Source organism: Platichthys flesus, chromosome 18 (assembly GCF_949316205.1).
Source record: "Platichthys flesus chromosome 18, fPlaFle2.1, whole genome shotgun sequence".
Taxonomy (NCBI): Eukaryota; Metazoa; Chordata; class Actinopteri; order Pleuronectiformes; family Pleuronectidae; genus Platichthys; species Platichthys flesus.
This window is the reverse complement of record NC_084962.1, coordinates 20,217,305-20,244,087: the sequence shown is the minus strand read 5'-3', so window position 1 is coordinate 20,244,087 and position 26,783 is coordinate 20,217,305. Positions and strand designations below refer to the sequence as shown.

Below are 26,783 nucleotides of genomic sequence, written 5' to 3'. Positions count from 1 at the left end.
GTGCTTGTGTGTGTGTGTGTGTGTGTGTGTGTGTAGCAGAGTGGGAGCCCTAGAGAAACACTCCTCTTGCCACAGGAGTAAAGCCCAGGCATGACGCAGAGCCAGAAATAGATGGAGGGGCCCCGGCTGGGGGGGAGGTGCCGGGACAACACACACGGCACTTCTGCAAGGACTCGTACACACACATACACAAACACACACTTATACTGTACATATATATATACTGTTTACACTACACATTTATGTGCAGAATAGGTGAGAGGACGGATTTCCATGATACTTGTTTGAAGGATGTGGAGTAAGAGAAGAACCCAAAACATTTAATTATCATTGATTTCTATGAGTGTGTGTTAATTGGTGCAGCTTCATTATTGATATTGAATATTTTACCAGTAAATGAACTTAATGCTTCTTCCACCTCTGAGCAGGGATGTGATCACACAGGAGCAGGAGGAGACGCATATACAGACTTAGAAATGACCCCTGTGTCTATACACTCACTGTGTGTGTGTGTGTGTGTATGTGTGTGTGTGTGTGTGTGTGTGTGTGTGTGTGTGTATGTGTGTGTGTGTGTGTGTGTGTTTGCAAACCTCATTGCTATGCAGCTTGTGCCTGGTTAAACTCTGATGTACACACTATGTATTATGTATGTCCGTACTCACATATACACAGTGTCATAAATGATGTACACGTGCAGCCTGCAGCTATAAATACTCCCTCTACTGTTTAACTTCAGAAGAAAAAGTATTTTTATCGATGCCTTCGATTGGTGGAAAATATCGACCGATATGATTCTACATCTATGAACTACAGCCTTAAAGATAGATAGATAGATAGATTACTTTTTTCATTTAAAGAGTAAACAATCGATACAAGAGTTTGTATTTATATTAATTGTTGTTATTGGTGTATATGGTTGTGTTTTCTTTTTCTTTATAGTCATTTATAACTTCTCAATTTGTTTCTGAAACACTTCTTCCTCTTCTCTCACGACAGCTTAACATGAACAACTTGACAAAGAAAAAATAAATTGTTCCGTCCTCGCAGAACTTTAATAAACACAAACCATGTCACTCAGACTCATTAAAATGATTGGGTGTCGATAATGACACGTTAGCGATCGAGTCATGGAAACTCGTCTTCCGTCAGTTTCTCAGTCAGCGTACGGTCTTGTGTTTTGGGGGCGGGGCTTTGACGATAGGGCCAATCGGAGGAGGAGGGACATATCGTAAACTTTTCCAGGGATTATAAAACCCTTTGATATCGGTATCGGCACAAATCCACATGGTTACGGATCAAATTAGTCTATAAAGAAGTAAACAGACGTTTGTAAACATTAAACAACAGACATGTCGTTTTGTGAGGAGGTCAAATATATGTCTGTTCACTCCTCAGCATTAACTGAAGCTCCAGAGCTTCTTGTGTTGACTCTCTGCTATCACACAACAAAGATTCATTAATGTCCACACACACGCACACACACACACACACACACTGCTGGTTACGAAACAGCTGTTGAGTCCAAGGCTCTGCATGTATCTGAGCAGTGAGAGTGCAGCTTACATAAATACTTGATCATATCTGGATTGCTCTCAGTCTGAAAATATATAATCCGCCTTGTTAGGATCACTCAGCATGAGGGCGGAGTTTATTTAAAAAAAAAGAAAGAGACCAAACCCCCTCTCCCCACTTTTTTGTATTTGTATGTAATATTATTATACTGATAATATTTCAACCAGATGAAACAGTGCTAACGCTCGGCAGCTGCAGCTCTGACAGCGCTTGTTATCTAATGTTGTCGTGTCATGTTCACATCCCCTCAGCAGGAAAGTGAAAACTTACAAAATATAATGTGAATGCGTAATAAACAATGATCTATATGCTGCATTTATATAAGGAAAGAAGATTTCAAATTGTGTAACGGTCGACCACGTACTTCCATTTGTCATTTACGTTGGCATGGTTGTTAAGCCACACCCTCTTTTCCCCGACCAGTGCAACCAGCTCAGAAACAAGGAAACTATGGTTTGTGGATTTAAACAAACTGACTTCAGATCTGAGCACGTTGAGAGAACGTAGAGCTCTGAATGGAGGACGTTTGTCTTCGGTAGCTGCCACGAACCACTACGCTCACTTCTCTTCTTCTCTGTTAATTGGAAATATTAATTTCCTGTATTCCATCTTTACTGGATTAATATTTGATGATTAAATATGACTCGGAGCGTCTCTCCATCCGGGCTCCGTCTCAGTCTTTGTCTCTCTGCCGTTTCACTTTCTGTCTCTTTAAATGTGGTTTACTTCTTTGTCTTTTGTTTCTGTGTCTTTTACTTTTTTCTCTCTGGGTATCACTCTTTCTTCTTTAGTCCTATATCTTCCTCTCCGTTCCTTCCTTGTTGTTCCACCTTTCCTTATTTATTGATATACCGATCTGTGTCTGTTTCACTCTTTGAATTCCTCTTTCTCAGTGTTTTATTTTCCTTCTCCCTCTCATCTCTCTCGTTCAGTCTGGTGGTTCCTGACCAGATACTGAAGCTCAGGTCCAGTTGCCCCCATGAGGGAGAGGCCTAACGTGGATCCAGCCGGAAATGCCAACCAGCAACAGTTGTTTTAACACTTTTGATACCCAGCAGCCAGTCGTGGTTGGATTTAGCCAATGAGAAGTCAGCATGCTCCTTTGTATAATTTTGTGCCGCTCTATTTGAAGCCCTATTTGGCTCATTCTCGCTCATGCTGTCCTCCATAAAGTTTTTACCACCCACGCAGATAGTGAGACCTCAAAGTTGCAGCTGAAGTTGTGCACTAACCTGCAGGTATCATGACATGATGTTCTCCCTCTCATGCACAGGTCTGAATTTTTGCGTGGGATCTAAATAAGTTCCTGGGAAGGTCGTCATCCGACAGTTTTATAGTCTCAACACGTCGTTTCCTTCCCACTCATTCTGCAGAACATTCAAAACTAAAGTTTCTGATTCTAGAGAAACCAGTCGCCAGTTAACTGATAAGCAAACACAAGAACCTGCATGCAAACAACCGAGAACGCCTGCGAGTGCCAACATGTGGAGCGTTACACACACACAGACATATAAAAACACATATACGAACGCACACAGACATACACACACGCACCCACAAGCATAACAACATTTAAAATGCATGGCAACAGACACACTTCGTTGCATGCCTGCAAGCTTACTCATAAAATAATGAACAATCGAACAAATGAACACACACAGACACACACACACACACTAACACCTCTATGGACAACAGAGAGCAGCCGGTATCTTAAGTGAAGCAGAGAAAATAAAGGAGTTGTTCTTTCCACAGCAGAGATTCCCTGCAGCAAAGCACCATGGGAAACAGCGTGCTATGAAAAACGCCTGAGACACTCACTCGCACAAAAACAAAAAAAATTGTTTTCTTCGTGTTTTATTTGACAGCAGCTGCAGCTGTAGTTCATATTTTGTATCTTCTCAGCTGAACGTTGATTCTCTTCTATCTTGTTTACTTCTACTTGACACTGTTCAAATGTTTTATCAAAGTCAATAAAGCTTTCGTTTGAGCGAATCGAGTGAGAGAAACGGAGCAGGACCACTTTAGCCCCTAAGCCACAGGGGGGGATCCAGTCGAGTGTTACGCAACCAGGCCATGCTAACACACACAGACACACACAGGCCAGCGGTCCCTGACTCCAGCAGTGAAAACTATCTCTGCTTCCCGGTCTCTCTCTTCCTCTTCCTCTTCATCTACCTCCATCTCTATCTGTGTCTTTATACAACATGGCCAAAAGTATGTGGACACACACCTGTGCCCTTTTCATGGTTTGGCAGTGGCCCATTTAAATCAATACAGATACAGAGCTCAGGCCTGAACCCATCCAGGACCTTTGGGATGAAGTGGAAGCGAGAGCCAAAACTTGTGACCATATAGTTTATCTCATTTCCTTAAGTTTTATCTCTCTTCAGTTCTTCCTATATCGCTTCACCCTCTTTCCTCATCCTCACCCATCACTTCACACCCTCTCTCTCTCTCTCTCTCTCTCTCTCTCTCTCTCTCTCTCTCTCGCTCAGCATGTCACTCTACAGGGTGTCATGTTGCCCGAGGCACCTGTCGCCCCCTGGGGGTAATACACTCTCACACACAGACTAACACTTGACTCGACTTACTTGAAAAGGCGCTGCTTGTATTAGAAGTCTTGCAGTGTATGTGGGGGGGCTTCCCACTTTTAACAACGGCAACACGCACACACAAACACGCACACCCAAACACGCACCCGAATGCCAGCAGCCTTCGCAGCATGGCCGAACGGAGACAAAGCACAATACCTCAAGTTCACCCTCATTAAAGACAATCCTGCCAGCCTCACTGACACACACACACACACACACACACACACACTCAGAGCAGAAGCTGGCTGTGCAGGTACAGCTGACAACAGTGGCTGACGTCAGCTCTTAAAGGTTACCGTAAACTTCCCTCAGTGGAAACACAGCAGAGACAGCTGATTGCAAAAAAGTGTTTACCCCAAACGTCTGTTCATTAAAATTAACGAGCCAAACCTCAAAACACAAAGGTTATGCCCGACACTAAGCACAGAAAATCAACACAATAATCCCACATACCTGAGTCCTGGACCAGGGAAGGAACACCTGTGACATGGTCCCATACTCTGAGCCCTGAGGAGACAGAGAGGAGCGAATCAGGACAAACATTTATGTAATCTGAGTCTATGCTTCTGTTTTCATCAACAAAGCCTCAACAGTATTTGTCTTAAAGATTGTAATTTTGAGTTTTTAAATTGAGTGATTCCTAGCCCATGAGCTTTTTGTAAGGTTATGCTATTGTATAATGTCTCTGTGTTTTATTGTGTCCATTTTCAAAGAAGAACTATTACCTGTAGCTGGAGTAGAACGTTTAATTTGTACATTTATGGCTCATTTAAAAAGATTTACATCTTGGCCTTGGATGTGAGAGTTGTTGGTTGTTTTGTTTGCTAGAAATCACACAACTGTTCTTAACATAAGATCACTTGTAAAAAGCTTAAGAATCAAGAGTACAGTCAGGAGTTGGGTAGTCAACTTTCACAAACTGATCTCTGCAGCTTTGGAAAATTAAGATCGACTTGAAAAGGGGCACCAGCTTCTTTTGGATTTAGTTTAATTACGTTGATCGGGCTCATCACCCGAAGCCTCACACGGGGCACCCACCTAAAGACTGTATGTAGCATTTTGGCCAATTTTTCACATCTATTGGAGCAAATTTGAATGAATTCACTAGTCATCAGTCTCAGACTCTTCCATGCATTGATCAAGAAATGATATGTGGATCCTATGATCCTCGGTGTGAAAGGCAGCAGTCGGGTCTGAAGGCACCAGGAGAGTTTCCTGAATGACCAGTACTGTTTCTGTACTATGATGTAGTTTAGAACCACATGGGAACATTTCATATTACCACAGTTATTCAAGGATGTTTGCAACTCAATAAAAACAAATCTTTCAAGGTGGATTGGAATTGGCCTGAGGTAAGATTAGATTTTCTTTTTGATAAGACGTTTAAAAGTGTCTGTAACACACTCCGACATCAGAGAACAGAATAATTGACCCGAGTATTACAAACCTCTTTGAGTTTGTGAGAGTGAAATCTTTCTAAGGGGGAGATTTGTAGGCCTGTGATAATAAGGAGAATGATACAGACTCAAAGAGGTGGAGGTCAGCTGGACACATGAGGACAGAAAGTCTATAGTGTGAAAAGACTCCTAAAGACCAGATAATCATCTCTGGGTAGCAGGACAGAGAATCTGGAAAGAATAAATATGCATATTTTACTCAAAAACAGTAAGTTATCTTCTGATTATACAACATTAATCTATTATAATCAGCAATACCAGGCTCTACATTAATTTTAGGCTGGACCTTGGCAGCCACCTGTCTCCCTCTCTATCTGTTTGTATTTCTGTCTGTCGGCTCAGCTGTTTGTCTCTGCGTGTCGTCCAGTTCAGGCTTGCCCCACGAAGCTAAAATTGTTCGGGGCTGTCCCCACGGACAATCCAGCTATGTGTCCGTTTCAGGGAAGCAACTTTGGTCCCAGAGACATCAGGAGTATCCAGTTTAGTGTTACACTAGCAAACTACGCCAGTACGCAACCACACACACACACACACGCGAACACACACACACACACAGCTACTAGGCCTGTGTCAGGGTTAAGGGGGCAGAGCTGTCAATCACAGCTGACTGAGCCAAACTAACCCACCAGCCTAAATCTGTGAGTTGCTTTTACAGTTTCACGAGCCGACTACATGCTGAAAAAATGGTGCGTCACATGACTGCTGCTGTCCAGTAACTTTACCCAACGTGAGGGTGTTAGTTCAGAATCACAGTGAATCAAGATCCTCTCCAGCCCGGATCAGTTCCTGGATGGATTTCTCAAAGTACCAGCCAATTCCAGCCTCATCTGAGTCCAATCTGTTCCAACATACCCTGGCATCAAACTCAGCACCACTTCCCTGATGCGTTTTCCAGCAAATTCTAGTAGAACTGCTTTTATCCATTTAAAAAAGGTAATTTGGGCGTAATGTGCACCGGTTCATCATTCACGTGCCTTCGTCCACCTGAGAAAGAGACGAAGATCCGTGTGGAAATCAGCAAAAGAAGCTTTTATTCTCATTTGAATCTGTCTGGAGATCCAGGAGCAAGATTTACAACTTACCAGGAGCGGTCCAACGTGGACGGAGCCGCTCTATTATACCAGGGTAATGACATATTTGGGTCAGGATTGTGCTGACGGGATTGTTACGGTACCACACCTAACTTGGCTCTGCACAAACAAATCTACACTCACCAACTATATATGGCAACTCACGCTGCAAAGAATGTCTCGAAAACTACTGTACTTTAAGAAGTGGAACAGCAGGAAACTTGGTCTGGAACCATAAAGAACAAATCTGTGAGAAGCTGATTGGATGAAGCCTGTTTTGTGTTTAGACAGGAGAGTGGCACCCATCGCCTCAATAAACTCTGAGGAAGAAAGTAAATATCTACATCTGTGTTTTAATAACAGTTTTCTTTGAGGTCACCAGATTGATTGTGTGCTGCCACAGAAGAGCGTGTCACAGAGGAATCTGTTGTAACGATAACTATAAAAAACGAATCAATGAGCTAAATAAGTTTCATTAATCCAATAAGACCGGAGGCTGCTCTCCCTTTAGAGCCAGAAGAGACGCAAACATCCGCAATGTCATCATTTCCAAAACATGTGACTAATGAAATACATCGTGATTGGCTGAAAAACTTACTCGAAAAGAATAAGAAAGAAAAATATGGACCATTTCCTTATTTTGTGTATTATTCGGCTGAGAAATTAAAATGTTGTTAAACGCGTAAATTCTGTCGCCTCATGTTTTAAGTGATGTGTTCAATGATGCTGAGGTTTAACAGAGAGTTCTAATTCTCAGGTCTTAAAGGGTTAACGGACGATAAAAACATTAAGATCAACATCAGTGTTATCTCCTGGAAAACATGAAATCTGCAGCAGAACCACAGTCGATGCAGAACTTCAGCAAATCAAGCATTCAGTCCTAACTGCAGCTCTGATCAAATCTATAATGATACAACTTCCTGATTTGATTGTTGTTTTTATATCGTGTTTCACAAAATGATGCATCTTAAGATCAGATTGAGAATCATTTAGTTGAGGATCTCTCCCCTGAGCCGACAGGAGGAGAAGCTGCCAGCCCGGCTCTGTTTGTGTCAGCCAGTCAGCCAGCGCTTCGTTAACTAATTAGTGAGCTCGTTTATCTCATTAGGCTCTGATTGATCTGCCAGCTGATGGACTGGCAGCCCAGCGCCCTGTGTGTGTCTGTTGTGCGTCAGACTGAGCGAGCTAATCGATATTAACAACGCAGGGAAGAGTTTAACTGTTACACAACCTCATTAACTGGCAGTGACTGTGCAGGGGGGGGGGGGGGGGGGTTACACCAATGTCAGCAGAAGGGCAGCCTTCCTGTTAGCGGCAGGATATTAGCTCAGATAGCACGGAGAGCTGGTCACCGGGTGATAACTGATGGTCAGGTCACGGCTGGATTCACACAACGTTTAACTGTGCGTGAGACTGACAGACAGACAGACACACACACACACACTCTCTATCCAAATGAGTGTGTACATACACAATTGATGACTTGTGTATTGCTCTTAATGCTGATAAAGTCATCTGTATTGGGATTATTGTGTTAATTTGATGTGAAACAGAAGGTAAATGAATTAACGACCCCAATTAAACCCCAAAAGATAATTGATTAATCATTTAAGTCAATAATTAATATGAATTAAAACAAATTTGATGGATCAAGCTTCTCAAATCTGAGAATGAATTAACACATGACATATTTAGTCTCATTTTAAAATCATTAACACACTTTTCTTTTATTTCTTCTACGTTTAAGTGCATATAAAATAATACACCAACTTTTTTCTGCCTTTTTTTTCCCTTAATGAATTTCCTCTGTGAATTGACGTTTTCCATCAGCTATGAACGGAACCTTCGGCTAAATCTGACTTTCCATTGTTTTAATTTGTTGTTGCATTCACTCATTTTTTCCCTAAGTTGTTTTTGCAGCTCTTATTTTTTCCATAAAATTAAGAGAAGGAAAAAACAATCAAATAAAGGAGTCGCAGTCAGCAGATGAGTCAGACCTCCCTTCCCGGCAAAAACAAAACCGAACAGGTTGTTTACCATCAGGACGCCGACTCGGAGGGAAACTTAAAGCTTGACGGGAAAGCTTCATTAAAGCAGCGTGGGAAATCTGTTGTTGTTGTTTTTAATTTAGTCTTTGTTTCTCTGAGGGGGAATTCCACACATTCCCACCTGGGAGCTGCCCCACATGGCCACCACAGGCTGGGATCTGAACCAGGGACCTCGAGGACAACAAGTCTGTCGTCACTGCCCTTTACAGAGCGGGAAATAAATACATTAACCAGCTCAGCTTCCACTCGTCTATCTAAAATCACATGTTCCAAACAACTCGCTGTAGCTCTAATGTTAAACGTCTTTCCCCGCTCCACTATGGTGCCGTGCCTTGAGCGTGCACACTCCTGATGCCGTGCACTGATGAGGCCGATCCAGGTAAATGGCATTACCCTTCATTATTAAATCTGTAATGATTAGGGAGGAGCACGAGCAGCTAAAGGGGAAGTAGACAGGTTTAGCAAGTATAGGACTTTAAATCAGAAGGATGTTTTCTGGATTCAGTATTTCTGCACACACACACACACAGACACAAAGACACACACAGTGTAGTTTTGACTGCTCGTTCACCTTTAGATTTCCATGTGATGCAACAGCTTTGGGAGGGCATGGAGAGGCCAGCTGTACAAATCTGGCTCCCCTCCTCTACACACACAAACACACAAACACACACATAGAGTTTTCTGCATCAACACTGCACCATCCAGGATCAAATATGCATCAAATTATATAAGAGAGACTCTTATGTAACAGACTCGATCCTCTCCTCTAGCCCATTGTGTGTTTGCATGTGCGTGTGTGTGTGCATGTGCGTGTGAGTGTCAGTGTGTGTTTGTGTGTGTGTGTGTGAGTGTGTTTCACGCTGAGGTCTGTGGCTAATGAAGCCATCTTTGCAGGGGTAAAACACAGAAACAGAGGGAGAGGAGGAGGAGGAGGAAGAGTAGAAGAGCCAAATATAACTCCTCTGGTCATGAGAGGCATCTGAGAGGAGAGGAGACGAGGAGAGGAAACAAGGGTAGAGGAGACGAGGAGAAGAGACAAGAGGAGACGAGAGGAGGAGAAATGAGAAGATGAGATAAGGAGAGAAGAGGAAACAAGAGATGATATGAGGAGAGGAGATTCAGTCACATTCAAAAGTTCAACTCTCTCTCTCTCTCTCTTGCACACACACACACACACACACACACACACACACCCTGCCCAAACAAACCCACACCCCAACATAAACACAACACACATAGCGTAGCGATCCGCCACCACACAGCCGCCTCTCAGCCCGACACTCGGATCCACAGCTCCGACTTTTCTGCCCACAAACCGAACTGGAAACCTTTAATGGCCTGAGGTCGGCCTGAGAGAGAGATGGAGATGAATTACAGTGTTGGGTTTGGTGAGCAGGGAGAAAACCAACTGGGAGTGTGAGTGGGTTCATGTACAGCGTGTCTGCCTCTGCGTGAATGTGCGTCTTTGTGTGTGAACATGTGCATGAACAAAGCGTGTGCTTCACCTGTGAGTGTGTGTGTGTGCAGAGGTCTTGTTTTTCCGAAGCACCGTGTTGAACCTTTTTACCTTCAACGTTCTGACTCATCATAACAGGAAATCACTGCTGACATGATTAAAACACGAAAGGTAAGAAACGGGCTCTTTTTGGTTTGTGAGCTGCGGTTTTGAACATTTCGTCAGTTTGTCCAGCGCCATCTTGTGTTTTCTTAAAGCAGTAACCATATTTGGAGGAGCAGGAGGTGGAGCCGGACTAATATGGATTTTTGGGAGCAAATACAAATATGAAATCACATAGTTGCAATTTCTAAATTGTAAAAGTAGATATTAAATTGTTTGATTTCAGAATTCTGCAAAAACCACAGGACAGATTTCCATGAAACATGAAGAACTCAAGAGATTTTGGTTATAGGAGCTCGAAGTTTACAGCGTGACGCATAAACTGCTTTTCCTGCTTTGACAAGTCAAAGTATTTTCCACGGCTCAGTTGAAACTCATCTAAACTTCCAATTCACGAAAACATTTGTCAACATGCAAAGAAAAGAATCATCTTGAAGCCTTTTCAGACTCATTTTAAAGCCTTTTAAGCTGCTGATGGAAGATAATTTGCATTTCTACCTGGCGTCTGTTGGCATTTTACAAATTGGTTTGCAATTCTGTCCACAAAACCATAAGTGGACTCATAATGTGCTTCACAGCGATCACGAGTTTGGAAGGGACATCTCCTTATTTACATTTTTAGACTTATCTGAATATATTTGCATAGATATTTCTGGCCCTCAGCTGAACGCAGCCGGTTCTTAACATCCAGTGGGAATTAGATCCACGGAGCAAAATTTCACTGATGACATTAAGACTAACGAGAGAACACACACAGGCAGACGGCTGACAGCTGCTTCTGATCCTCCTTCAGTTAACACACAGGTCTGATATCAGCCAGTCGTCAGACAAATCCTGTCACTGACACCAGTATACTGTGTGTGTGTGTGTGTGTGTGTGTCACAGCACGAAAACACACATCACAGACAGGTATGTTCAACACAAACAGGGAATATATTTAATTTCTGCTCGTTCCTCATCAGTTAAACGACTGAAAAGAGAAGAGAGACCACAGCTGACAGCCGAGGGGAAAAGGAGGATCTGTTTTGAATTTTTTGATTTTATTTTGGTGCACGGGGATGAAAGAGGAGATGAGGAGAGGGGGGGGGGTGAGACAGGAGAGGGAAGGAGGAGAAGAAGGAAGGATGAAACGGGGGAGTGGATGAGGAGATTGGGAAGAGGGAGACAGGGGGAGGAAGTTGACAAATGTGAGGACGGCGGAGGAAGAGTTGGGAGGAGGAACGACAAGATGATAGAGGGATATATAGAGAAGGGTGGGAGATGGGAGGAGAGAGGGAAGAAAGGAATTGGTGTATGGGAGGTAACAAAAAGGAGGTATAAAGGGGAGGAGGAGAGATGTAAGACGAGACAAAAATAGAGGAGAGAAACGAGAGGCAGAAATGATGAGAGGAGAGGGAGGATGAGAAGAGAAGGAGAGGGTGGATGGCAGATTGAGAGGAGAGAAGAGAGGGAAGAGAGATGAAAAGGAGAAGAAGAAGAAGAAAAAAAAAGAGTGGAGAGGAGGAGGAGGAGAAGAAGGGAGAGGAGCACATCAGAGAGGAGACAAACAGGGAGGAGAGAGGGATGAAAGAGAGGAGAGGATTGAATCCAGAGACAGATCTTTGAAGAAGAGGAGGAAGAGGGAGGCATGGATGGAGGGATGGGATAAAGGAGAGCAACACTGAGATGAAAGAAAGAGGGGAAAAGTTTAACTCTGACATGTGAGGATCAGAAGAAGGAGAAAAGAGAGGGATGCCTCAAATGAAATGAACAAAAGAAAGAGAATGGTGGAAAAACATCAGTTTATCATCTTTTTGTAAAAAGAGGAAGAATTTAAAAGGCTCAGCTCTTAACTTACGGAACATCGGGAACATTTATTAATACACATTGTGTTAATAATCCTGCACTTATTAAATCATTTTAGTTTGATTTGAAAAAGGAGATAAACACAAATCAAACTAAGCTGAAGATGAAGTCTGCTGCACGTTAGAGGATCTTCAAATCTTTACTGATTTGACAGATGAAACGTACGTGAGCCGAACGGGTCGAGACGCAGCACCACACTCTCCACAGGTCACGTGATCAAACCTGACTTTACAATAAAAACAAACGTGGAGACTTCACGACACGTTAACAAGCTATGAAAACTTTCTTAAGAAGTTTCTTCGGACATTTATTTCACGTCTCTAAGTCGCCGTTGGAATCTATTGCAACTAAATCCAGATTAAAGCGTCTGCCCTGCGAAACATTTTGAATTAGGGCTTTAAATCCAGTGGTTTGGGGATTTAACTTGAAATACCTCTGGTGAAAACTAAAAGTTGTTTATAAACTTTTAAACAAGTTTATCTTTAAAAACAAAATAGCAGAAACTTTGATTTGAGAGTTTATCCAGTGAGAGCTGAGACGGTTTCAACGTACAGATGAACATTTAATCCTTTGACTGGAGTAAAAGTAGGAAACTGAAGACTGGGAGTTCTTCTTCAGCTTCGTGGTCGATGTTAACGTCACATGATGTTGATTAATGTCTTTTCTGAACGGCAGGTGTTAGACGAGAACCTTTCCCTCCTTCATCCAGGTTTTATCTGAATAATAATCGTGTCTTCACACTTCAACACTGATGAATGCACAGGAGTCAGACTGAAAAAGACACATTTCAGTGGGGGGGTGTTTTCAGGTCACGTCAGATTTACTTCCCCTCTAAGTCTTCGCCCGTGAGGCCGCGCTCGGCGCAGGCCGTCGTTAGCATGTGCTAATCCCTGTCGTATGACAGGCGCCAGGTGCTAGCCAGCTGTGCTAGCTCTTAAGCCCTAATACCCTTAGAGTGAGTGAGCTAGCGTGGAGCTAATCAGTCTTAATGCCATGCATACGGGGTTAGCCGCGGAGATGGCTAGCTGCTGTAGCAGTGGCTAATCCGAGCGGCTACAGGAGCCCAATCCCCCACTTCCCCCAAAATATGTCCATTTTAGAAACAGCAGCACGGGATTAAGATTAGAGGAGGAGAATAAAAATAGAGCGGAGGTGAAGAGAGTGATTGAAAAAGAGGAGAAGCTCTCAGCACTTGTAACGTGTTATTTGGGAGGGATGCACTTTAGTTTTTTTGATGGCATCATTTACTGTAAATCTTTTAGAAAGCATGTGTATCATGTAACAGGCTCCTCATGAGCCCACATTAAATTCATCTGATTTTTATTTGGATCTGCGCACATTCATAAATATCAGCCTCATAAACAAGTCAGAGAACAAACGAGATCAAGATCCTGGTCGGAGCCACTTTCCTCAGAACTCTGATATCATTTGCTCATATTTAACATTTAATTCAGTTGATCTCTATAAACACATCAGAACATAATGTGACATTTATCATGATAATTATTGATATTATATGATATGATTTTTTTTTAATCTTGATGACATTTTTGGCCGAATCCTCTTTGATTAGTTTAGACATTGGTGTCATTTGCCTGATTGTCAGACTAAAAACACACACACACACACACACATACAAACACACACACCACAGGCTCTTGAGTGGGTTGATTTCCTGTGTGAGGACAGGATGTGATGTCACTGTGGGCTCAGAAATATCTTGGTCGCTCTTATCTTTAAGTGCAAGTGAGCGTCGGCACAAGTGCTTGAATCTGAAGCGCCTGCTGCTCTGTGTCGCTCTGTCAGGGTGGAAAATCATACCCTTCACTCGGACCACTCCTCCTCCTCTTCCTCCTCTTCCTCCCACTCCTCCTCCTCCTCCTTCAGCCCGTCACATGTTACCAGCCTGAGAGCCAGGGCACTGACACAGGCCACACTCCCTCTCTCTCTCTCTCTCTCTCTTCCTCCCTCCCTCTCTCTCTCTCTCTCTCTCTCTCTCTCTCTTTCTCTCCCTCTCATTCTCTCTCTCTCTCTCTCTCTCTCTGTTTCGGGCAGGAAGCCACCAAGTGGCACAGCAGAGGCGAGCCACCTGTTCCTCATGGCAGAGGAGATTACGGAGGGACGGAGGGAGGGATGAAAAGACGAGGGCACGAAATGACAGGAGGGGGCGAGTGAGGTGAAGAGGAAGGGCACGAGGGAGTGGATGAGTGCAGGAGGAGGGAGGGGAGAGAGAGATCATGTGGAAATCGGAGGAAGGAGGAACAAGGGAATAAAAAAGAAAAGATGGAAGCGAGACATGAGGGCTGTAAAGAAAGAAAGGAAGAATTTAAAAGACTGAGAGATGGATGAAATAAGAGAGTGGATGATGGAGGAAAAGAAGACGTTAATCAAGCAAAGAATAACAGGATGTAACGAAAATGGAGGGATGAGAACAGAAAGAGAGAGAGAGGAGGGAATGAATGATGGGGATGACAGGGAAGGAGAGAGACGGACTGAAAACAGATGGGTGGGGGTGAGGAAAGGAGTGATGAAAAGGAAAGACGACAGAGCGAAGGGATGGAGGAACAAAGAGGTGAGCAAAGAGAGCGACAGCGGCCAATCACAATCCCTCCTCCCCTCTCTTGACCTTGTCCTCCCTCCATTCATCACTCCTCCTCTCCTCCCACGGACATCCTGTCTTTCTCTGAACGAGTGTCCACCTGCAGCCGCACGTGACGCTCGCTCTCTCACCGACACACGATCACATTTATGAATGAAGACGACGGCTCAATTCAAACACGTGTGGTTTCTTCTCCCTCCACCCTTTACATTGTCTTGGTCGCCCCCTGGTGGCTTCCTGCGTATAAACCCCGCCTCCTCCCAGCTTACAAGATCAAAGCACATATCAGAGAAATGTTTCCTGAAGATGGTTTCTGTCATTTCAGGCGTCACAATGATGTTTGTTCACGTTTTAAATTATAATTAATCAATTACGCTGACGTTAGCTTTAGCTCATAGTACGAGCGCAGGCCTCAGAGAAACGCTAGCACGGCTGTAGATGCTTAGTTGTGTTACTCACGTGTATTCCTGAGGTTTATCGCTGTTTGTGCGACTGTGTTTAGAACTGTGGCAAATGAGAGAAGCAGCTGAAACACTCACACTACCGGAGAACACACAACGATGTCAGAAACGCAAACACATCCACTCAGATGAACAAGCACAGTCACACACGAAGCCGCTTTCTTATCACTGACAGGGATTAAACAAGCATGGACCAATGCAAATACACACGCATGCACACACACACACACACACACACACACATACACACATAGAGCATGTACAGGAAGTCTGCAGGCTGCAGAAGCAACAGAGCCGTGATTTGCATGAGGAACGATGCGGAAGTGAAACCAAAGCTCCTTATTGAGCTGCACAGTCCTTAGACACACCACTGTGCACACTCTCTCACTCTGACACGCACACACTCACTCACACACAAACACATACAGACACACACACACGTTCATCTGTCTTGACAACACATTCCCTGTAGTCCCCTGACTCTTTAAAACTCCTAAACTTAAACTTTATTCTAATCTGAATCTTAGAACACTCTCTCTCTCTCTCTCTCTCTCTCTCTCTCTCTCTCTCTCTCTCACACACACAGACACACACATACACAGCACAACCACACACATGGACAGACACACACACACACAAAAACACACTGCTTTCCCTGTCATTTGAATTCACAAACAAAGAGGCCACTGGACTTCTGGGTACCTGCAGGAAATGGGAAACAAACTAACAGTGGTTGTCGCGGCAACAGTCATATCCCATAACGCTATTCAAATCCTGCAGCTCTGTTATCGCTCACATATACACACACTTATACACACAAACACACACACACAGACACACACATTTAAAGGGAGGAGGGAGAAGATGTTCACCCAAAGGCCATTCATCTGGACACAGCTGCTCAACAATGCACATGGTCATCATTCGCCCTGTGTGTGTCTGTGTGTGTGTGTGTCTGTGTGTGTGTGCGTGTGTGCGTGTGTGATGTTGTCAAGGGCACAGCTTGCATCCATCGTACCAAGCCGTGGTCACCATGGCAACAGAACATACACTTCACCTCCAACCAGTTTTTCTTTTATTTCTTTTTATTTGTAAATTAAATTATGTGTGTGTGTGGGGGGGGGGGGGGTGCAGGAGGTGAACATATGCGTGTGTGTGTGTGTCTGTGTTCGTGCGTGTCTTTGTGCGTGTGTCTGTGTGTGTTCGTTGTGTGTGCGTGCGCTTAAGTCACTTCCTGGTCACGTTTGGACCAATCAGAGCACAGGGACCCATGTGCCTTTCTGATTGGCTAACTGTCCACTAATGTTCTCTTTTTTCGTGTCGGCCACTTGTTAATGTTCCAACTCTCTGTTACCATGGCGTCCGGATCCATTTGGGCTCCCATCCCTCTCTCTCTCTCTCTCTCTCTCTCTCTCTCTCTCTCTCTCTCTCCCTCTCTCTATATCGCTCTCTCTCTCTCTCTCTATATCGCTCTCCATCCTCTTCCACTTCATTTACTGCCTTCCTTTTTTAAATTCAGCTGTTTGAACATTTATCTCTCTCTTGTTTGTTGTTTGGAATCTGTTGATTATTTTTAAATGAATGTTATTAATTATCCTCTTGTTTCTTTTCCTTGTTACATTATAACAAGGTTTTTTTATTCAGATTAATGATGAATTAAAGGAACAATCTGAATAAACGAGCAGAGAACCGAGGGTTTGACGTCTCACTGATCCGTTTCATGACTGTTGTTTTAATTATTGATCATTTTGAATCTCATGCAGAGGCTTCAACGTTCACCTGATCTCAGCCCAGTTATTATGAAATATCAAACTCAGGAATATGAATCAATATCATGAACAGAAAAAGACAAAGAAAATCAAGAAGAAGAAAACGAAGAGGAAGATTAGGAAGAGGAAGATGACAACAGAAGAAGTCGATGATGACGACAACAAAGACGACAACAACGATGTTCATCAGAATAAAAGGACGATAATTTCACTTCAATGGTGAAACTTGATTTGCAAAATAAAACTGTCATCACATGTTCTCATCTTTCCCACATTAATCAACCAACTAATGTTTCATAGTTTTTACTTCCTGGTTCTTTCATTCAGTTTTTATCGACTTGTAATTTCAAGCTGCTCAGAAAAAAATGGACGTGAATGTTTTATCTCTGAAGCAGCCGTTGAAATTTGTCACATTCTACGTCCTCATAACCCAATAAAACACACAAACACACACAACCTGTGCATCTTAGAGCATGTGCACAGTCTGCAGGCACCGACGCACATCCTGTGCATGTGTCGTGCTGTGTGTGTTTAAACGGCGATGATGGACCCACACGTCTCTGCTCTGAGGTGCAGATAGTAATCTCTGCTTTGCATGATCTATTTCTGTGCACTGTCTGACTCCACCACACACACACACACACACACACACTCACACACACACACACACACTCTCACAAAAAGTCGTGGGACTGATGTGAGAGTGAGGGGGAGACAGAGGAAGACAGAGGGTGTTTGGATGACATAGTTCATCTCATCCTCTCGATACGAAGCCGTCGGTTGCACAGGAAGAGGAAGTGACACCGCTCTCACGCACACACACACACACACACACACACACACACACACTTCTACTCTCCACTTCATTTCTAATCTTCTGTGTAGCATTAATCTCCCACCTCTCTGATATTATCTCGCCTTTGCTCAAAGTCTGAAGATGCCGAGGCCTCGTGACCTTTGACATTGCTGAGCTTTAACAAAACTAATTTCCAGCCTGGAGATATGAATTTACGACCATGATCGTTTGCCAGTGTCAATTTTTATCACGTGTGTTATCCAAGTCAGTACAGATAAATGTGTAATTTCACACTTTACTTCCTAGTATTTTGTATTATTAGAAATGTCCTTCTTGTATTGTGTCTCCTTCTTCTATTGTGTATTCTTCTGTGTGTGATACAACAGCAGCAGATACATTCCCATCAATGCCATTAGTGTAAAAAACTAGTTTTGAATCATAAATCTTGAAAAAGTTGAATCTTTGTGACGTCTATGTCTCATAAAACACGAGACCAGAGACGAGGATGGTGGAAGTTATTATCGTCATCAGCTCGTGTGAAGAGACCGCGGCTTGAATCCATGAAACCATCTCCACTCGTGTCTCTGCTCTGTCTCCGCTCCACAGAAGCTTTCCTTTGTAATTTGACATAATTTGTTTTTAACTAATGGGGGGGAGCCATGTTCCACGTTGAAATAAAGAAACACTTTGTTTTTGTCCAATAAAAAAATCACAGGGACATTTTCTCTACAAATTATATTTTTCACTTTGCTCTGAAAACCAAACGATTCAGGGTTAACAAGAGACTTTTATTATTAGAACCTATCACCCGGTGTTTTCAACCTACAAACCTCCCGTCTGTCTGACACCAGAGTGCATTGTGGGTAAAGAAGCGTTTCATTTTCACTCCCGGCGACACCTCCGGTAACGACGCTGGCCGGTTGCCCCGACAACCAGCCAGGAGAAAAAGGCGGTGAGAGGAATTCTGTGTAAATGAACGAACGTCTCCTTGTCTGTCGATCGCTCTCATGACAAAAGCTGCGGCCATTTTAAATCCTAATGATGCTTATTATTACAAAAGGTCCTTTCCCTCCATTTTCTCCTATTTTTCCAGGCTCTCTCACTTCCTCGATCACTCGTCTACTCTCATCTCATTGGTTGGAATTCATCTTATTAATGTGAAGTGACTTCATATTTCACTTTATTAATCTTGTTTCACTTTCACTCTTATATTTAGATTTTTTTCTGTTCCGTGTCAAAGTGTCAATTTTCCCGTAATCTACTTTTTTCTTCTCACTTCACAGTTTTTTGCTTTCTGCAAACACACACAAACACAAAGACACACAAAGACACACACACACACACACACACACACACACACAGATCCTACCTGGTGAACTTTTGCCACCTGGTCCGGTTTATTAAGTCCGACACTGGTCACAGCCGCTGCAGGACACAGAGACAGAAAACACGTTAAAGATGACGTTCAGCGCTTCATGACCACGACTCAAAGGCTTTATTGTCATGTGCAGAAATATCATTTCAACCTGGAGCCGAATCTAAAGAGAACTCATCAACTCTAATATGATGTCAACCTGGTTCCAGATCTAAAGAGAACTCATCAACTCTGATATCAAGTCAACCTGGTTCCAGATCTAAAGAGAACTCATCAACTCTGACGTCCACACCACGGAAACTGAGAAGTGTGAAAACGCTGCCACTCACGACCTCGTGCTCTTTGCTGACAGCTGTTTACATGAGGAGGAGATGAGATAATATTTAAGACATTTGCGACACAAGTATTCCTTCCTGTTTAAATCAGCACGTGCATGAGAGAGGTCGTTTGATATGTGTTTTCAGGCGTGTTAGTGCGGGCGGGGATTAAAACTGATACTGAGCCTAGAGGCCGGTGAGGACAGAGATCGTTTCAGTTTGAAAACATGTTGTTGAAGTACGGATGTGTCCTCAGAAGGAACTTGGCACATCAGTGTTGGATCTCGTGCCCTAAGGAGCTCATCCCGGCAGTTTCCAGAATCTGGGGGTGAAGGTGCATTATTCAAGTGTCCACATAGGATTTCCCATAGTTTTAAAGGTCAAAAGGTCACAAGTGAAATCTCCCCGACGACAGCAGTGATGTGAGGAAATCATGAAAACTCTCCTTCATTCCCTGAAGTCTCTGTTGTTTCTTTTTCGATGAATCCAGCGATGAACATGAAACCCCGAAGACGCGTGGAGGAGTTTCAGATCCGCCCTGTCAGCCGTTTGTCGTCTGGATCCTCACTCTGCTTTTGTCACTTCTCTCTCTTCTGGGTGCGTCGCTTTAAAAGCCCGTTGGGGTTTCTGTTCTGCTTCACCCGCTGAGATCCGGTTTCCCTTTCAAGCCCTGATATTTTTGAAGTGTTATTTATCTTTTTTTCTGATATGCAAATAACTCAATTTAAATCTATAGCAGTCACAATCAGAGAAGAGAAAACCAACCCAGGGCAGAAAGTGTTTTTACTTTCATTTTGAATGAGTATTTACTCTTTTAAACAACTTCTTGGTTCAAGGACAGCTATAAAAATATTACCACCAAGAGACAGTGAAGAAAAAATAAGGCATAAAATAAAAATAGTGTATTTAAAAAAAAAAGGCTAAATTGCCTTTTTCTTGTAAAAATCTCCTTTTTATAATTAAATCAACTTTATTTACTTTATCCTTTATTTTTCAATTATAATTTTTTTTTATAGATTTACAACAAACACATTACAAACTTCTCCTTTTCTCATGAGATCGAGGTCGAGAGTTTTATTATGATTCTTACTGAGCCGGGTTAAGAAGGCGAATCATGAAAGTGAAAGTTCCACATTTAAATCAAAACTCTACAACTTGTATTTTATACGTTCTCTGTTTCTGGTTTCATTTCCGCGGCGGCAGAACAGAATTCCCCGTATGACTGATGAGCGCGGCACAAAATAGCGGCTGTAGATTTTAAAATGAGTCACATCAAACTGTGACGGTTACTGATGGATGAGTTTAAACAAACCTTTTTCATTTCATTTCATTTAATTCATATTAAACCTGGAGCTGCTGGAGTTTTATCCATGATCAGCAACAGGAACTGAGGAACACTACATATCGATACTGGCTCGTGCTCAGAGGCCGTTCACCTCCTGAGTGAATGGAGCTGGACATTTATTAAGAGCAGCTGCGTTTGCCAGGAGGTGGACGTGGTGGATAACGGGCGTAGAAAGCACATGACTGTCACGCCACAGGCCGAGAGTTTGATTCCCATCTGGGGTTCGGGCAACAGAAGCTCTTCGGTTGAGGTCAAACAGAGAAGGTGGAAACCTCAAAGCAGCTTAATGTCACTAACGTGGACATTTGAACACAAATCAAATAAGTTGAATCAGAATCAACACATCGTGAATCAACAGCCTCTCGTGACCTTCACAGGAAGTTGAATCTGGTGTTAAAGACGAGCTCTTACTCTGAGTGCAGGATGATGAACTGCCACAGAAGGTCACGGGTTCACAGCTGGATGTAAAATGAGTTTTAACTGCATCAATCAATTGTTACTGTGAATGCTGTTAGTGACGTGCTAATGGCTCCACTCACGTCAGAGCAGCGTGATTGGCTCGTTGGATTTCTCCTTGTTCAGTCTACGATTGGCCTGTTGAGGGGGGTGGGGTGTGTGTGGGGGGGGGGGATGGGGGGTGGATTCCTCTGGTCTCTATCTTACAAACGTTCCTGGAGTAATTTTGAATATTTCATAAACAGTGTGAGGAGTTTGATGAAGAGCTGCCGGCCGGAGAGTTTTTACAACTTCGATAAATCATCAACAACACGATGTGCAGCGGGATTCAAACGTACCCCCCCCCCCCCCCCCCCCCCGTATGGTAAATCACTGTACGTGGAGAGTCCCTCTGCGCTCAGCGTGTTGACTGTAGAGTTACGTGTGATTTACAATCCGCTCACAGGGGAAGGAAACAGGGGTGGGGGGTGGGGGGGGGGACTGCTGTACGTTCACAAAACATTGATTTAACTCAACTCTCTGATGCATTAATGAAGTGGGACAAATTACAAGCCCATGACAAAGAGGGCCAGTTTGGGTAAAGGTCTCTCTCTCTCTCTCTCTCTCTCTCTCTCTCTCTTTTTCTCTCGCTGCCTCCATCTCTCCATCATCTCCTTGTTTGTTTAAATATCCACACAAACACACACACACAAACACACACACATCCATACATCCACACACACACAACTGACAGCCTGTCCCTTTGAGTAATGACAGGTTGGGTTACAACATCAGCCTCTGTCACACATTCACAAACACACAATCACACACACACAAAGACACACACTCGCTCTTTCCAGTGAGCAAAAACACGAAAGATCCCGTTTCCCTTCTCGTTAAAAAGCTGCCCCGTGATTGGCCGGTTGTGAAACAGCAGTGAGGTAATCGTTGATTGGCTCCATGATTAAAAGAAGTCCTCTGTTGTGGAGACAGAGTTTTATGACGACAACAAACTGATTCACAATCAGCTTCCTCTCGTCTTTTGTCTGCTTGTTTCCTTTCCTCCTCTCTCGTTATCTTGTTCCTACCCTTTCCTCTTCCTTCCTTCCTTTTTTCTTTTCTATAGTCTCTATTTTCTCTCTTCTCATCTCCTTTAATCAGTCTTGATTCCTTTTCTCGTCTCGTCTCCTTTCTTATCCGCTCGTTTCCTCGGCCTTGCTTCTTTTCCTTTCCTCTCCTCCTGTTTCCTTCCTTCTTCTCCCTTTGCATTTTGTTCTTTTTAGCTTCTTGTGATCTCTAAATCTTTCTCTCTCCTCGGCTCCCATCACTTTCCCTTTTTCCATTTCTGTCCATCTCCTCTCGTCTCCCTTTTCCTTCCTCCTCTCTCTCCCCACTTCATTCCTTCACCTCCTCCTCCTCAACATTTCTCCATTGTTCTATTGTCGGTTTCTCCTCCGGGTGACTACGTTCAGACCGAAAGTAAAACAAACCACAGAGGAGCAATTTGCTGGAGAAGCTCAACCAACTCATTAGGCTGCACGTGTGTGTTTGTGTGTGTGTGTGTGTGTGTGTGTGTGTGTTTGTGTGTCTTAATAATTTAGCCGTCGCTGTCAGGACCTCGGTCACCAGAGCGCTCTCAGGTTCTTCTACAGCTCTCAGGTAATAGAACACACATACACACACACACAGACACACACACACACACACACAGTGGATGAGCTCAGTGTGAAGTTTGAATTCCTCCTTTAAAGCTCTGAATTCGTCGCTTCCTTCTCGACCCTGAAACTCACTGAGCTCCGTGTCCTGATACCATTCAGCTTTTTCTTTGTTAGAAATAATCCACACGGACGCGTCAGCTAGGCTTCAATAACAAACTGATGCTACAACACAGAGTGGAGCCACGCCTCCTGCGTCCAATCAAAGGTTAAAGGTGAAACTCCTAATATAGAACGAGAAAGTCCCACAAAGATGTTTAGGCACCTGAAGCCTGCTTGACAATTACAACTGAATTTTTTTCAAAGCTTTCAGTTTCTCTTCCCGTCTCATTACCTCGGCCAAACAGGAACGGTTTCTGTTTTGTGTGTGTGTCTGTTATTCATTAGCAGGATGACATGATAACACAACTGATGGAAGGATGCAGGATGGATCAGGGCAGAGTCCAATTCAAGTTTGGTGCAGATCTGAATAGATGGGCGGATGCAGGAGTTCTTGCAGCTGAAACTATCTGCAGACTGGATGTTTGAGATTTTGTGTGTGTTTGTGTGTGTTTGTGTGTCGCTTCATCCCTTAGCACCGTACATCTGTATTCATTTCAAATTCTCCAGCGATGACGTGTTTGCTATTTGACAGCAAAATACAAAGTTATTACATCTGCAGCGAACGAACAAACACAGAGAGACGGAGGGTTTCAAATGATACAACACACACATAAATGCACACAGACACACACACATACACACACACACATAAAGATCTCACAAGGCCTTAATAAATTAATTAAATGTTCAGTGCAGAAAATCAACTCACACTTCATGCACATCCTCTGTACACCTGTCCACCCAGTGTGTGTGTGTGTGTGTGTGTGTGTGTGTGTGTGTGTGTGTTTGTGTGTGTGTGTGTGTGTGTGTGTGTGCATGGATGCCTGCTCCTACGCAGTACATAACGATGGCCATCTGAGGTGACAGTGAGACAGATGGTATGTAGGTCGGCCTCTCTCCATGCACACACACACACACACACACACACACACACACACGTGCACATTAACCAGCGTGTGTCCCGACAGCAGAATAGATTCCGTCTCCTCGGCTGCAGGATTATAACCTGGTCACCTCCACACAGATTCATTCATCTGCCGTTGTTTTCACACTTCACTGGTTTCTTAGCCGTTCTGCAGAGACACTGGTTTTGACTGGTTCTAAATACTGGTGTAGTGTCTGTTTTGAACCTGCATGTTGGGAATTAGATGTTGGTTTGACCTGTGGTGATGATGGTTGCAGCTTTTCTTTCAGAAACTCGACAACGTTATTTTTACGTTGTCGAGTCTCAGTCATCACGTCACAGAGCGCTGGTCGCACAACATTCCACACTGTACTTCACGGGACTCACATGACGAGTGTGAAGCCGATGAGTTCTTGAGATATTTGAGCCACAGCCTGGAGTTATTAGATATAAACTTTACAGTGCTAATACATATTTGAAATTAGCCTCATAGCCTCCACCCTGCCCTAGTGTCCTTGAGCAGCATCTCTTTAGAGCCTGTTTCAGACAGCAGCAGTGTTTCGACCCTGGCCTTTGACCTTTGACCCCTGACCGGAGGCCTGAGAGGTGCAGGGAGGAAGAAGTGGAGCTTTTCCTCCACACAGAGACCCGAGGATTATGACGCTTAATAACACAGGACGTGATGGTGTGATGAGGCTGCAGATCTCTGCTGGAGAGAGAGAGAGACGTGCAGCGGAGGAAGATTCTGAGAGCAGAAGGAAGACAGCGAGAGAGAGCGAGAGAGAGAGATATAGAGAGAGGGGGGGAGGGAGAGAGAGAGAGGAAAACCAACAGTGAGAGAGAAAGAGGGAGGAAGAGAAACACAGAAAGAGGGAGAGAGAGAGAGAGAGAGAGAGAGAGAGAGAGAGAGAGAGAGAGAGAGAGAGAGAGAGCAGGGCCGGGTCGTGTGTCGGAGTCTCCCCCGCCGGGCCCCTCTCTAGACGGCAACACGTCATGGAACATTCCCGGAACCAGCCAGCGCACCACCCACCATCTCTCTCTCTCTCTCTCTCTCTCTCTCTCTCTCTCTCTCTCTCACACACACACACACACACACACGGACACACGCACACAGGAATCAAACGATGCGCACATGAGATAGAGTCGCTGGCTTCACGAACATGAACGCAGTTGTCGTGTTGTGACACAATGTGACAACAACACAAAACGCGTCTGTGCCACCATCTGACACGGAACCAGGAAACACCGGAGCGCGTGCGCTAAGGTCACCACTCACACGCTCGCGCGCCGCGCACAGATCACAGGGAGTCATGGCAACACAACACAGATTCACAGGTGAACTTCTAAGAACCGCTGAGGCGCGCGCACGTCTGCCCCGCGCGCACGACCTTCCAGACACCCTCATCCTCCTCACACCTCTCCCGGCTCCAGAGCCTCCAGCCGCCCGGCTCCCTCCCTCTCTCCCCCCCGGCCTTGCAGCCACCCTGGCCGCGCAGGCTACTGCAAATTCCTCAGGATATTACGCAACCCGGGTAATCTGCATGCAATGCGATGCGTGCCCGGGGTATTCCCCGTGCACGGCCGTGCCCTTATAAGCTAAACGAACAGATCCAGAGCCGTGAAAACAGCCCGGAATGTGCGTCACGGCGCGGAGCAGCTCGCTGTCACAGGGAAATGTGAGAGAATGTGTCCGGCTCCAGTGCTTACCTTCAGGCTGCTGCGCTCCGCCTGCGCGCCTCCGTCTCCGGGCCAAAATGACAACAAGCCAACCCGGTGACAGGAGATCCGAGTCCGGGCTTGACACCTCGCGGGTCGTCCGCCCAGAGGCGAGGACACGGCGGTTAGAAATCCACAAGAGTCGCGGGGCGGCGGGAGGAAGCGTCGCGGCTCAGGCGGAGGAAAAGTTGCGCGTAAAAATGGAAGGAATCCTTTCCGACCGGATCGGTGCCGCCGGAGCTCCGCCGCTGCAGACAGACAGTCAGTGTGTGCGTCTCGCTGTGTTGTGAGTGTGCATGTGTGCGTGTGTGAGAGGGTGAAATCAGGAGACACACACACACGCACACACACACTCATGCGCACACGGGGGTTATTCCAAGCGCCACTTCCCAGAATAGCAGCAGAGAGGAGAGGGAGAGAGACGGAGTGGCAGAGCGAGGAGAGAGAGCGAGAGAGACAGAGAGAGGGTGAGAGAGAGCGAGAGAGAGAGGGAGAGCGAGAGAGAGCGAGAGAGGGCGTGTGTGTGTGTGTTTGTGTGTGTTTGTGTGTGCGCGCGCGTTTGTGACGTCGTCGGATCCCCCAGCGCGCAACCAGGGCAGAGGGAGGGGAGGGGAGGAGGAGCAGTGGCCGAGGAGGAGGATCTGTCGGCAGCTCACAGAGAGCAGGATTCCCCGGTCACCTCTGGAGCGACCTGTCTGTCTGACTGTCTGTCTGACTGTCTGGAGGCCTGCACGTCTCGCTGCCTGGCTGCTGCCTGTCTGTCTCTCCTCTCAGCTCCAGGCTTTAAGACCGGAACTGAACACATGCACGTGCAGTTTGCAGCATGAAACGAGCTGGAAATCATACATGAATAAATATTATTAATACAAATCCAACTCTCCGTACTGTAATTAATATTCATCATCATTATTATCGTTACCTTTTTGTGTAAGCTAAATAATAATATCTCCAGGATAACGTGCACACAACATTATTAACCCATTAAACGCCTAATCGCTTTATTTCGGCTTATATGTTCTGTGTGGGTGATTTAGTGGCT

General features: G+C 44.6%; 1 protein-coding gene across 2 annotated transcripts in view; it reads right to left on the bottom strand.

The window, feature by feature from the left end:
• hivep2a (HIVEP zinc finger 2a) overlaps positions 1-26,216 on the bottom strand; it is a 69,905-nt gene extending 43,689 nt beyond the window's left edge. For both annotated transcript variants that reach the window (XM_062411193.1, XM_062411194.1), the window contains exons 1-3: positions 25,736-26,216; positions 19,205-19,260; positions 4,623-4,676 (exon numbers count right to left, since the gene is read on the bottom strand). The gene's annotated coding sequence lies outside the window, so the exon portion shown is untranslated. The remainder of the gene's footprint in view (positions 1-4,622; positions 4,677-19,204; positions 19,261-25,735) is intronic.
• Between the last annotated feature and the right edge of the window lie 567 nt (positions 26,217-26,783).